Here is a 7,575-nt window from a genome sequence, read left to right on the forward strand (position 1 = left end):
TCCATTTTTGTTGGTTTCGTTCACATGCATGATGTTTTTGTTCTGTTTGATTAGTTCCTAAGTGTGTATTCTCTGTTGTTCTAGGCATAATTTTAGCACTTGAAGGAGTCATTTGGAGTCATTTAGAGCTTGAGGAGTAGGATTTGCGTTGCGAAAGTGTAGTACGAAGTTGAAGATCAAGATATGAGCTTTGCAATACATTTATTTATTTGTGCATGCAGGGTGATAATTAGTTAGTCTTTTAGCTCGTCATTAGCTATGCGATGTTAGTGCGTAGAGGTTAGAAATAATTTCAGACGACAGATACAACATTTACAATATTTTTTATTGCATGCGGTATGTTATTTTATGTGGTATGTTATTTTATGTGGTATGTTTATTAATAAGTCTATAGTTAGGAGACCGTAGGTCTACTTTGTTATGTCGCAATAATCTAAATTTTATATGTTCAGATTAGGTGCTAATGTACTTAATGATGTATGTAATTAGGTAAAATAATTCATCTTAGTAGCAAACAAGGAGGAGAAGACGTGATTGAAGAAATTGTGTTTCCATTTTGTTAGCAGGAAGAAAAATCCGTGTGTAATATTGATGTTAATGTGATAACAGGTTGACTCCGTTCATATAGTACTGACGACGGGTATTTATTGGAACTATTTTGACGCTTAATTGCATTCGCAAGCACATCCATATTGGAGCTAAGGTAAAAAATGACACTATAATTTTGTTAATATTTTTTGTATTGATGTACTATTGTGAATAATATGCATGTTGCTGTAAATATTATTATTTGTAGATAAATGATTGTTATCGTATGATGTGAAAAAAATTATATAAAGCCGAAAGAAACTAAATTTTTACTCATATGATATTAAAATGTTATTATCGTACTATTATGTTTACTGGTTGTTTGGATAGCGAGTAATTACCATGGGTTTTGTCATAACCTGTTGTAAGAAAAATAGTTTTTACTAATAGTCGTTAGAGAAAAAAAAGAGTTTTAGTTTGTGACGCTCGTAGACGAGTTGGAGAAAAAAAATCTCTAAATACCTGTTAACCAAACAACCTCGAAAAGTCTAAGCAAATGATTCTAAAAAAAATGAATATTTGTAACGAAAATACGATTATTATTTTAGTCGTCTGATATGTAAATATTGTCATCGTACTACTACTAAATGTTCAGTTACTAATTGTTTCAAATGTAAACATGTATTTTGGTTACGTACTATGGAAAATTTATTAGATCTTTAAATACCCGTTAACCAAACAACCCCTTAAAGTCTAAGCAAATTATTCTAAAAACAAACCGAATATTTATAACGAAAATATGGTTATTATTTTAGTCGTAAGATATGTAAATGTTGTCATCGTTACTAAATGTTTAGTTACTAATTATTTGAAATGTAAACATGTATGTTGGTTAGGTACTATGGAAAATTTAGTAGTGTACTATGGGAACGTCTTACGCGACGGTCCATGCGGGGTGGATGTGTCCTTCTGCGAGTCGACTACAGTAGTGGTGAGAGACATGGTCAACGTGGGTTACGCAGCTGTTAGAAGGTGCATCCGAGCGGTGTTTGGCCCAGTGATGCAGGAAAAAAAATGACAATGGAGGCCTTCGTCGTTGACGGAGGACATGATGGGACAGTTGCCCGTTGGGGTTTGCGGCCTGTCACAGGTGATCGGTCGTGGGGGTCGTACATGAGGTTTGCAAGCAATCCCAATAACTCAATGTATGGTCAGCCGATGGTGTATGTGGAGTTCATTTCAGTCACTGATGTTGCCGGATGCAGTAGCAGGGGTGGTGAGGTCGAGTTGGCCATCACATCAGCCCCTAGCATCGGCCCATTGGAACCGACGGGCGGCCAGCCTTTGTATGACACAGGATATTGGTCGGCGGCCGTTGACATGAGCGAACACGTGGAGGGATTGCCGGAGGCGCTAGATGGTGATGATCATTCTTCTGCGTCTTCGGAGTCAAGCGGAGAAGAAGATGTTCCTCCTCAGAGGGCGGTCGCGGCGGCACTGCAACCTGGGTTTTTACAGGATATGAGCATCACCAATGAATTTCACTCTGCTTCTGGCCTAGGAGCGGGAAGCCTGGAGGTTGGGCAAGTTTTCCTAGATAAGAAGTCTGCTTACCAGGCAATGGGTAGCTATGCAATCGGCATCCACCGCCAGCATAGAGTGAAGCAGTCTGATAAAAAAGAGTTGAAGGTCATATGCATCCACACCGCGAAAGGTTGCCGCGGAAGAGTTCTCGCTAGACTGAAGCCTGGGGTATGTCAGTCATGGCATATCACAAAAATAGTGGAGCATACCTGTGAGCAAACTGGGACTCTTTCAGATCACTGCAATGTGACAGCAAAATTTGTGGCACAGACGATGGAAACAATTGTGCAGGGAAGTCTCAACATTAGTGTTAGGGCTCTGCAAAAAGATGCAGAGGATCTAATTGGATTCCCTGTTAGCTACAGCAAGGCTAGGCGTGCGAAGGAAAATATATTCAAGAACTTGTATGGTACCTATGAGGAGGCATATTCTTATGCCCCTAGAATGCTTCATCAAATAGCAAGTGCTAATAGGGGGACTCAAGTTTGGCAGAGAGAACGTCCAAACCCAATGAACCCGGGTGAGCTAATCCTGGACCGCTTATTCTGGGCATTCGCCCAGACTATACAAGCCTTCAGGCACTGTCGCCCGATATTATCTGTTGATGGTACCTTTCTCACTGGAAAGTACAAGGGCACACTATTGGTGGCGATTGCAGCGGATGCAAATAATCAGCTTCTTCCTATTGCATATGCATTGGTCGAGAGCGAGAACAAAGATAGCTGGTTGTGGTTCCTGAGCTGCGTGAAGATTGGTGTCGTGAAAGAGCGTAAAGGTGTTTGCATCATTTCTGATCGCAACACTGGATTATTAAGCGCTCTTGAAATAATTAAGGCATCGGAAGAAGAGTGGGGCTGGCCTGATCTAGAGGGAAGGTGGTGCATGAGGCATTTGGCAGCAAACTTTTACTCCAAATTCAAAAACAAGGATTGGTTCAAGTTATTCAAGAGGATGTGCATGCAAAAAACTGAAGCCAAAATGAATGCGATATGGGCAGGTATCAATGCTGAGATCGACCGCGCGGCCTTGCCGCAGAGAGAAGACCGGAGGGGTCGTAGGACGGCCATAAATTTGAGCCAGTGGATCACCGAGAATTGCCCTCATTTGGAGAAGTGGGCGCAGGCTCACGACACCGGGGCTCGGTATGGAATAATGACCAGCAACATGTCAGAGGTGTATAATGGTGTTCTTAAAGGGGTGCGAGCACTGCCTATCACATCCCTAATTGAAGAAACTTGGAACCGGACCCTGTCATACTTTGCAGAAAGGGTCACCATCGCCAAAGCACAAGTTGAATTGAACAAGCCATGGTCCGAGAAGATGCAAAGACATCTGGATGAGAAAGCAAAGAAGTCCCAAAGTCATGGCTACAGGAAAGTGGACGCACTTAGGAATAACTGGGAGGTCAATGTGCGAGCCAAGTACGTTAAGGGTCGCCACAGAGGATCAAAAAAGCAAGCTGTCACCCTTGGCTCAACCTCCTGTGAGTGCACTTGTAACAAGCCCAAGCTTGAGAGCTACCCTTGCAGTCATGTGCTCCGGGCGGCTGCTGTTCAAAAAATCAGCGTCGAGCCATACATATCGCCGTACTTCAACATGTACAATCTGTACAACACTTGGAACGGTGAGTTCTGGGCTTGGGGCATTGATATGAACTACAAAATGTTGTGGCCAGATGGGCCGAAATGGGTTCCGAACACCGACTTGATGAGAACCGCAAAGGGACGACGTCAGTCTAGGCGTCATCGCAATGACATGGACCATAGCCAGATGGGAGAACCAAGGCGATGCCGCGTTTGCAGGTGTCCTGGACATTCACGCAAAGACTGCCCATATTGAGCCAACAACAACGCATGATGTTGATATATATGTACTCGCCATGTCTATTTATATTTCTACTCCTTATGTGTACTTATATTAAATTTAAATTGATTCTCTTTGTATTATTGTACTCCTGATGTTAACTTCAGATAATTAATGTAAATCGTATCTCTTTGTATTTTTTAAGTTAATTTTGATTTGCATTTGTATTTATGTCTTCCTCGTAATTTATATTTGTATGTTTGTGTGCAGGTTATGGGTGAAGTGCCAGTGCTTTTGCAGGGGCCCCATGACGCCGGCCACCGTTGCCACCTATTTTTGAAACCAAATACTAAGCATGATTATCGGCCTTTCAGACTTCGAACCATAAAGAAAACATGGCCAATACACAATCATTTCCTTGCTCACCTTGACGCTTATGGACTACAAGGTTTTGCTAGGCTCACATCATGCGACGACCAAGTACGTTCGGACCCATCCCTTTTGACATCCCTCGTTGACCGGTGGAGACCTGAAACCCACACCTTTCACTTTCGTTTTGGGGAGCTTGCACCTACACTGAAAGATGTTTCTATGATCACTGCTCTACCAATTAGAGGTGAACCGATAGTCTCTCCACGAGTGTCTCCATCTTGAGCATTAGATATAGCAGCCCGTCTTGGGATGGAAATGCCAGAATCACAACGTTCTGGTAACCCTCGGGGCATCCCACTCGTCTGGCTTCATGATAACTTTCTTAATTTATCTAGCTTCGCCAATGAGGAGACGAGAAAAAGACATCTGTTTGCGTATTTGTTGTGGCTCCTCGGGAATCTATTTTCAAATTCACATGGGGACGTTGTTGTCCCTGGTCTCATCTACATTGCAGAGAATATGATAGATGAACCTTTACCTGAGCAGCCAAAATACAGCTTCGGTTCTGCCATGCTATCTCATACATACAGAGGCTTGTGTGATGCCACACAAAAAACCTCTTTCGCACAAAAAGCTCCATTACTTTGTGTCGCCTATGAGTTTCTACAGTTGTGGTCCTGGGAATACCTCCCTGTAGGACGACCTCGTATAGTACAACCCATATACCCATACGACTTTGGCGAGGGTGCTAGCGCAACTATGGCCACCAGGTGGACAAAGGCACGGAAACGTTGGTCTCCAGATATTGCGAAAAATTGTTACCCTTTGTACCACCAGCAGTTTGAGATACTTGATGAGGCAGAAGTCACAGAACCCGTGGACTCAGGACCAGCTAAAAATGGTCTTTGATGCTCGACACTTCACACCGGGCATGTTGACCGATAGTGCATTCTGGCTGACTCGCTGCAACTTATTGTTCCTGTGGTGTGTTGAACCTTACAACCCAGAGCGTGTAATGAGACAGTTCGGTCTCTATCAAGAAATTCCACCACCTTTTCCCAGACGTATCGACGAGGAAACACATAAGTAAGATGTGACATCCCTAAATGGTTAGTGTCATTTTTAATTTACTAAACTCACACTTTGTTACATAATTTGCAGGCTAACAAATATGGGCAGGGGTTGGAGTTTATACGATTGGAGGGAAGAGAACAGTGAATGTGTACACAAGTAGGAAAATGAAGCGCTAGCAGATATAGTGCGTCAACTTAGGTATATTTTATGTACATTATTTTTTTACGATGATCATACGATGCGTGAAGATGCTTTGCTTTCATCACAACGGTTTATGTAATTATTTAATTTAGCAGACCGTACGATGGAAGTACAGATCAAGCGTACAAGAAGTGGTACTGCATGAACACACGTGCTAGCCTGGCCAGTCAGCCAGCTACTATACCAACACATCTCACACAAGAGGAGCAGGCGCGGAGACATGTTGAGCTGCATGCAGCTTACTATCGTGACCACCTGGTAATCACTTGTAACTTTTTTAGGTCCATCATTTCATAATCATTTAAACTAAATAACATCCAAATATTGTTCAGCTTGAAAATGTCAACGAAGTAGGGCAGATGGCTACGGATAGCATGCCGTCCCAAGGCCCATATCGCAAGACATTCCAGAAACTTTTGCAACAATTCGTGGCAAAGAAGTTCAGATGCGGTAGAGGCGACGACGTTGCCACTGGAGCATACATGCCGGTAGCGAGGTCAGCCAGACCGAGTGCGGCACCGTCGTCCAGACCGAGCGAGGCGCGTACGAGCCATGAGCAATGGGGGGAAGGGTCCGAGTACTAGAACGACATTGCCATGACATGACTCATCTCTGCCGCTGCATCGCTCTTCTTCGATGCAGCTTCGTCAGGGGAAGACATCTCAGGACCATGGCACGGGCTTGGATTCGATGCCCGAGCAGTTTCTTTCCCCTAACCCATATGCGTACACAGGATATGATGCATACACCCAAGGTGAGGGATCTCAGCCGTATCTCTTCACGCGAGGGATCCCCATGCCCGAGGAGACTCGTGTACCAGATTTAAACCAGCACCACGTACCAACACCGCAGGACTGCCACCCCAGGAGGCAAACTTGCAGTCTTCATTTTCCTCGGCCTAATGCTTTGATCCGAACAAGGCAAACTCATATCGACTGAAAAAAATGTGTACACACTTTGCGCACTGGCGATTTCTAGGATGGCTGGACGAGAGCCTCGGTGTCTTCTTTTATAGGCTCAGACGATTAATGATGGCGAGAAAATAAGCGAGAACAGAGGAAATTAGGCGGGATATTTTAGGATCCCTGTAGTGTCGGCACTACAGAACCAAAAGCAGGCATCAGTGTCTATATCACCGCGCGGAAATCACGCTCTTGGGTGCTGTCACCTCACCTGCAGCAGCAATTTTCAAAGCATGGGAATGAGCGCCATTTGCCACAGTTCTCATGTCGGTCACACTGCAGATCCACACTGTAAGGAATCAGCCCAGTTTGCAACAGCGAGCCCGTGAAATTAGCACACCGCATCGGATTCCCGCTCAATCATGAAAATCAGCATCATTAGCAACAAGCAATCACATACACGTGGGAATCAACGCCATTTACTACAGTGCTCATGTCGGCCCGGGAATCAGCGCGCGCATGCAGCAACGGCCGCTTGCGCTAGTGGCGGCCGGGCCCATGCCTCGGCAACCGAGCAGCACCAGCTGTCGGCCAGCACTGTCAGCCAGGTGAGGCCGCCTCAGGCTGTGGCGGCGAGGTCCACTGGCGGGGCCCGCTCGCAGCAGGGCCTGTCGGCCAGGCAGCGACCACGCCAGGGCTGGCCGCCTCGCCCGGTGGCGGCCGGGCCCACCTGGCCCGCCCCATTTCGTCGCGCCGCGACGCACTGTGGGGAATCCGTTCGGCTGGGGTGGCCGCCTCCTGCGGTGGCGGCCGGGCCCGCCGCCTCCTGGCGTGGCGGCAGGTGCCACGTGTCGCCTGCCGCGCGTGCCGCCACCGCTGAGGTGGTCCTTTTTGTCAAATTGATCCAGAGATAGTCTCTTTTGTCAATTCATCTCGGTAGGGGGTCCTTTTGGACAAAAAATCTAGACCTGAATCGTGCATTAAATGTCCGAGGGTTGTCTGGCGTATACATCGCCCCAAGGCTCTAAAAGTCAAAGAAATAACTATATACAGTAGGTGCAGGAAATAAGTCAGTGGACGCAGGTGCCAATCATGTGCCCATAACTATAAC

The 7,575-nt window shown here is 45.6% G+C and overlaps 1 long non-coding RNA gene across 1 annotated transcript; it reads left to right on the forward strand.

The window, feature by feature from the left end:
* The first annotated feature begins 300 nt into the window (after positions 1–300).
* On the forward strand, positions 301–6,624 carry LOC123047328 (uncharacterized). The gene is made up of 4 exons (XR_006422941.1): positions 301–703; positions 4,186–5,373; positions 5,449–5,820; positions 5,895–6,624. It is a non-coding gene; the product is annotated as an uncharacterized lncRNA (long non-coding RNA).
* The last annotated feature ends 951 nt before the right edge of the window (positions 6,625–7,575 follow it).

The sequence above is a fragment of the Triticum aestivum genome, chromosome 2B (assembly GCF_018294505.1).
Source record: "Triticum aestivum cultivar Chinese Spring chromosome 2B, IWGSC CS RefSeq v2.1, whole genome shotgun sequence".
Taxonomy (NCBI): domain Eukaryota; kingdom Viridiplantae; phylum Streptophyta; class Magnoliopsida; order Poales; family Poaceae; genus Triticum; species Triticum aestivum.